Below are 6,000 nucleotides of genomic sequence, written 5' to 3'. Positions count from 1 at the left end.
CACTGAATCAAATCATGCAAACAGCCTGTGAAAAAACAAGGAGCTTCTTTTGAAAGTGTTCTTGCTGAGATCAGAGTGAGGCCATGAGGCAAATACAATGTTAACATTAAAAAAAAAAAAAAAAAAAAAGCCTAGAAATGGCACAGTCTAACTCTTGTCTCTCATCAACTATTAATAGTTACCCAACTGGAAATGTTTTGAAAAACAGCAGCTGAAGCCCTCTTATTTCAGTGTGGGGCACAAATCATAGAACACATACAACATCTCAGCAGTGGGTGGATGGTGGAGAACACTATAACACTGTAAACTATTCACCTAATAAAATCTAGCAAAAACATTTTTCCCTAAAGTTCTACACTATTATCTTGAAAAGTTAAACAAAACAGAACACTGTGAGAGATCATTTGAAGTTCAGTGCTTTCACACTTTGAGTATTATTCAACATTGATCCCCAACCCAATCTAGACAGTTAGCTCTTGACCTTTCTACAAGCTTTTATCTTTACAACTTGTTATCACCAGCTGAACCTTCCCAGCCATAGAGGTGGTGATTATCTGATTTGTCTGCTCCCAAAGTGTTTTTCAACTCATTTACGCCTTAGTTTATCACAGACAATTGCACTGAATATTAGTTTTTCAATTAAACTTAGCTAGGCAGTATCCTGCAAGTTGAAGTAAAGGTGTTGATTTTTATACATTTTTTTGGTGTAGTTCTTTGAAGCCACAAAAAGGGGCAGAATAATACCTTGTATGCATGTGTGAATTTCTAGAATCCTCTTGCATTGCTATGATGTCTAGAATTCCTCCACTAACCACTGATATTACAAATCCAGATTTATCTTAGCTAAGTCTAGGAAAATGAAATGATTTCTTGACTTTTGTAGCAATTGTAAAAATATTTAATCTTTTTGATACAAGCAAGACTACTGCAAGTAAAATCAGCAAACAATGCCTCAAATTTTAACATCATGGATGGTCACTAAAGTATCCTGGTAAATGATAACTATTAATCTGAGTGACTACTACAAGCCAGATACCATCATGTACACATCATATGTACTAGCTCATTTATTGCCTGCAACCACCCTACCAACAGTTGCAGTAGGCAAAGAGACGTTTAGTGTGGGAACATTAAAGATCTTTTTCTGCCCATAGACACTTTTGCCTTTCAAGACACCAACCCACCACCTTTCAAATATATCAAAATGTACCCACAGTCTCAATTATATACAACATTTTTTGATGTAAATTTCCTGAGCATGTTGTTTTATTATGCATACACTATTTTGCCCTAGTGATTTAAACTTTATTATGTTCTTTATAAATGTGGTGGTTCATTTTATGTGTCAGCTTGACTTGGATCATGAGGTAATCAGATACTGAGCTAAACACAACCTCTGGGTGTGAGGGTGTTTCCAGATGAGAGTAGGATCAAAGGACTTAGCAGAGCAGTGTGGCCTCCCCAGTGTGGGTGAGCATCAGCCAATCCTGTTGAGGGCCCGACTAGAACAAAATGGCGGAGGAAGGAAGAATTAGGTTCTTCCTGTCTAACTGCTTGAATTGGGATATCAATCTTCTCATGCCATCAGTGCTCCTTGTTCTCAGGCCTTAATGCCCAGACTGGAATCTACACCAATGACTGCACTGGTTCTCAGTGAGCCTTGGGACTCATTCTGAATTATGTCATGAACTTTCCTGGGTCTCCATCTTATAGACAGCAGATTGTGGGACTCCTTAGCTTCTATAATGACTTGAACCAGTTTCTTATAATGACTTTCTTCCCATAGGTATATCCATATTGACTCTGTTTCTCTGAAGAATCCTGACTAACACAATAAGTGAATAAGATTGGGTTGGATTATAGACTATAATGTGGCTTTTGTTACACATGTATTAAATTTTGTTTTACAGAGCATACAATCCACATCTCCAAGATTTTTGTGATCCTTTGAAGAGCACCTAGGCGAAAGATACTGTAGAGGGTGCCTAGTAGGTAAAATAGGCCAGGAGAAATCACGGGACAATGAGTGACACATTGGGACGTGGCTCTAAAGTGTCTGACCCAAGAGCATGGCCTTAGTCACCTCTCAGTACCATCTCAAACCTGTTATTGAGCAATTCCCATCTGTCACTACTGCAATTAACAGGGGCTTCCCTTGAAATCCCTTCCCTTTCTATTCCTTAGAGATGCTTAGTTCTGAGCCACTGGAACCTATTTTTACTGTTGTTGTTGTTGTTGTTGTTGTTGTTGTTGTTGTTGTTTTTAATGATTAAAAGGAACAATTATACACCTGATTAAGGCTAGGAAAGTTATTTCTCTTTACATACACTGTGTCAACTCTTTAGTACCAGCTCATATCTCCCCTTCCTCTACTAAGAAAACTATGAAAACTGCATGAGAAAGAGCATTACCTCCCTTAAAATCAGCCCTAATTGTCTGACTTACCGATGCAGCAATTAGTACTGCTCATAGACAACCTTCATTATTTGAACTGGTATTAAAATGCTGTGAGGCTTTGTGTTTCACTGATATCTCCTGTATCCTCCTATCATTTTATAAGGCCCCTTGAAGCCCAAGAATACCTACTTCTTAGGACTATGCAAAATATATACATATATAAGGATATATACTACATTTATTCAGTTCAATTGTCCAAAAATGAAGAATGCCATTTTCTTAAAATGAACCTCAAAAGCATGCACTATTTTCTTTATTTTATTCAAGTTTTGTGCTGCGTCTGTTTCTCCATTTGTCAGATACACTGACCGAACCTCATTTGCCACTTCTTAACATCTGGCTGTACTAAGCTCAGGAAGGAAGTGCTGTACCACAGCCAGTGGCCCCTCGCTCTGCCACCCTTTTAAAGAAATTCCAAGGGGGATAAAAAAGGTTATATGAAGTCATCTAATACATTATGGGTGCTCACCATATGCTTGTGGAACAACCATGGTCTCCGAAGGTCACACACAGAATACAGACAGATTCAATTTTAGGTTCCCTAGGCTTCCACTGGATGCCTTATTGGCGTCCAATTTGGTACTACTTATTTCCAATTGGTACTAATACTTCTATGGGAGTACTAATTTACTGTCATGAAACTCCTCATGTATCACATTGGATTTTTAATGAATGTCCAAAATCCAACTCCTTTTAACTGTGCCTCTTAAAATAAAAGAGCTATGCTAAGAAGAGAATATTATTTGGGCTAAATACAAATATTGCTTTAAAATAAAATGAGATCAAAGGTCTGTAGTTTATTCCCCAGACCAAGAAAACTAATTGTCCTATAAGACAAGTGGGGCTAAAAAACAGGGGCTCACAGTCACATGACTAGTGAATGCCTGAGCTGAGATTCATATGCAGGCATCTGAACCGAGGCCCTACTTTTAGCCACTATACCCTAGTGTCTTGTTTTCTGAATGCCAGGAGAATGTGGCGCCCATAAGGTGGCAAGACAGCAAAACCCAGGGGTCTAGGCTCTCATAGAGGATCTGGGTGGTTGACGGGCTCTGCATGTGGGATCAAAGTGAAGGGCAAGACACTCACTAAGGCTCCTTTTGCTCCCACCATCCAACCAGATGCCCTCTGATTTTGTTTTTGATGCACTTTGCCACAGGGGCCCATACGTGCCATCCATACTGGAAAACAGACTCACAGATATGACTTCTCAGGGGAATGTACCAGAATTTCTCATTATCTGAGTGTCCTTGGGCATGAAACCCAATCTCTATCATGCTCAGTTTTCTTCTCTGAAAACAAAGGATATTAATGGTAACTTTATCTCCTAGGGGTCTTGGAAGATTGAACGAGATCTTTGGCACATAGAAATCAGCTCAATAAGATACTGCTTATAGTACTAAAATATTTATGAAACCTATTTTTTCCTCCCCTTATCCAGGTCCTCTATGACTCTTAAAAGTGACATTTTTAAAGCACATACTAGAAACTAGAAATTATGGAAATTGTTTTAATTTGATCATTATTATGAGGTAGGGACTATGCATGTCTGTTGCTACGGATGTGGAATCTGACACTCAGGGAAGTCAGGGTATTTTCCTATGGTTGCACAGTGAAAAGGAGGTGTCAGAACCTGAACTCTCATCTTTTGGCCCTGGAACCAATGTCTGTGACTACTGTTCTAGACTGTCTCTTTCATTATATTAAATCATTCCCTACTTGTTCAGCTTTTTATGAGATATGAACAAATCCCAATGTTTATACCCTCAAGTAACACTTGCTAAATCTCCCCTCACCTCTCTTCTGAAAACAATCCACATGCACAATGAGATGAGATATTAATACTTTTCAAAAACACCATTTATTTCCAAGTCCTATCAGGCTTCTGCTTTTAACACCATTTTTCACTCTTCTAGAAGCTGCAGAGTGGACAAACATCCATCAGGATGAATTCTCCCATCCCCTATCTGTTCTTAGATAATAAATTATTCTCGATTTTATTATTTCAAAAAGGTTTCTATTAAAGCCATACCTACTGATTCCCTCTTCTGACACAATATAATTTACTGGCAATAAATGTTCATAAACAGTTTGAGTGAAAAATCCATAAAGCCATTTCAGTTTTATTTTAAGTTCCATTAATGTCCCTCAAAAATGATTTCATCAATGTGTTTCCATTAGATGGTTCTCTGCCCAATAACTTAATTCCACACAATCAATTAGGAACTTATAAAGCATGTGACAGGATCTATCTAAAGTGTTTTGAATCACCATAAAGATTAGCTCAGTGGTTCTTTTTTCCTTGCAGTACAGGTAGGGGGTAAACTTGTCAAAAAATCTCAAATCCCCTCCATTGCCATAGTAACAAAAAGCCAGCTTCTCCTCTCGGGAAAGCATACTCAGCTTCGGAGGCTTTCCCCTCAAAGTGTCCCAGATGTCAAGAGACCTGAAATCCAGTCCTATCTCTGTGATCCTATGCAAATCAGAAGACCTCTCTGACCCTTGATTTCCCCAGCTGTAAAATAAGGGATGGGATAAGAAGTGTCAGAGCTAAATTGTTTTCCCCTCAAATCAAATATTTCATCAGGTAACAATTTAAACAGATGATTGTCTTGGGCCACCTCCATTCCCTACCAGGAAAAAAAAAAAAAAAAAAAAAAAGAAAGAAACCTTGAAATATCAAAAGAAAAAATGCTAAAACTTTTCTGTGTTTAAGGAGGAATCAAATAATAGCAAACAGACTTTTGTCCAATTTCAAACTGCATTTAACTGGCAGAACTGCTCGCTAGAAAATAAATTTCATAAGAGATAAAACAGTAGATGGAAAAATTTATTATAGAGGAAGCTAACTGCAAAAACAAAACCCTGGTTCATAAGTCTTTAAACTCCAAAAAAATTAGGGAAAATTCAATTTTGTAAAAAATAAAAAACAGTAAAGTGCCTAAACCTGCATACGTTAAATAAAGCCATGAACCAAATCCTGAAAGGCAGATTCACATCTGCAAAATACGCTACAAGAAAATTGGACTTGAGAGAAGCATTAGACACAAAGGAAGAAATACTATACTAGATGTTATAATAATAGGAGCCAGAAAAATTGGATGATGAATCAAATTTTTGTTGTACATGAAGAACTGATCTTTCAGACAGTAATTTCAAGGAAAACTTTCAAAAAGGTCAGAAATGGTTTAAGTGTGCTGTTTAGAACATTGATTAAGGAGTTAAGCTGGCTTAATGGAGTCTGCTCTGGTAATTCTTTCTTGATGTGCATGCATTAAGATTGGAACAATTATGATTAACGCTTTTGTATTAATGAACATAGACTAAAACTCATCTTTGGGCTTGAATCATGGGGCCAAAATAGTCAAAATGCCGAGTTAAAATATCTAATCACCATTGTTTGAAGTCAAAACATTTTAAGTGTTCTAATCCGTGTTGCTTGGGTAGATATAACCTGAATGATAACCCTAAACAAGAACCGTATTTTACTTGAAAAGGATATATTTTTATACCAATATTAGGTTATAAAATCAACAACAGATT

The 6,000-nt window shown here is 37.3% G+C and overlaps 1 protein-coding gene across 4 annotated transcripts in view; it reads right to left on the bottom strand.

Annotated features, from left to right (window-relative positions):
• Window positions 1-6,000, bottom strand: part of SGCD (sarcoglycan delta) — a 944,201-nt gene that overhangs the window by 105,922 nt on the left and 832,279 nt on the right. The window lies entirely within an intron of this gene.

Source organism: Herpailurus yagouaroundi, unplaced genomic scaffold (assembly GCF_014898765.1).
Source record: "Herpailurus yagouaroundi ecotype Mexico unplaced genomic scaffold, PumYag 29, whole genome shotgun sequence".
Classification (NCBI taxonomy): domain Eukaryota; kingdom Metazoa; phylum Chordata; class Mammalia; order Carnivora; family Felidae; genus Herpailurus; species Herpailurus yagouaroundi.
Note: the sequence above shows the minus strand (reverse complement) of the source record. Positions and strands in the feature narration are given on the sequence as shown.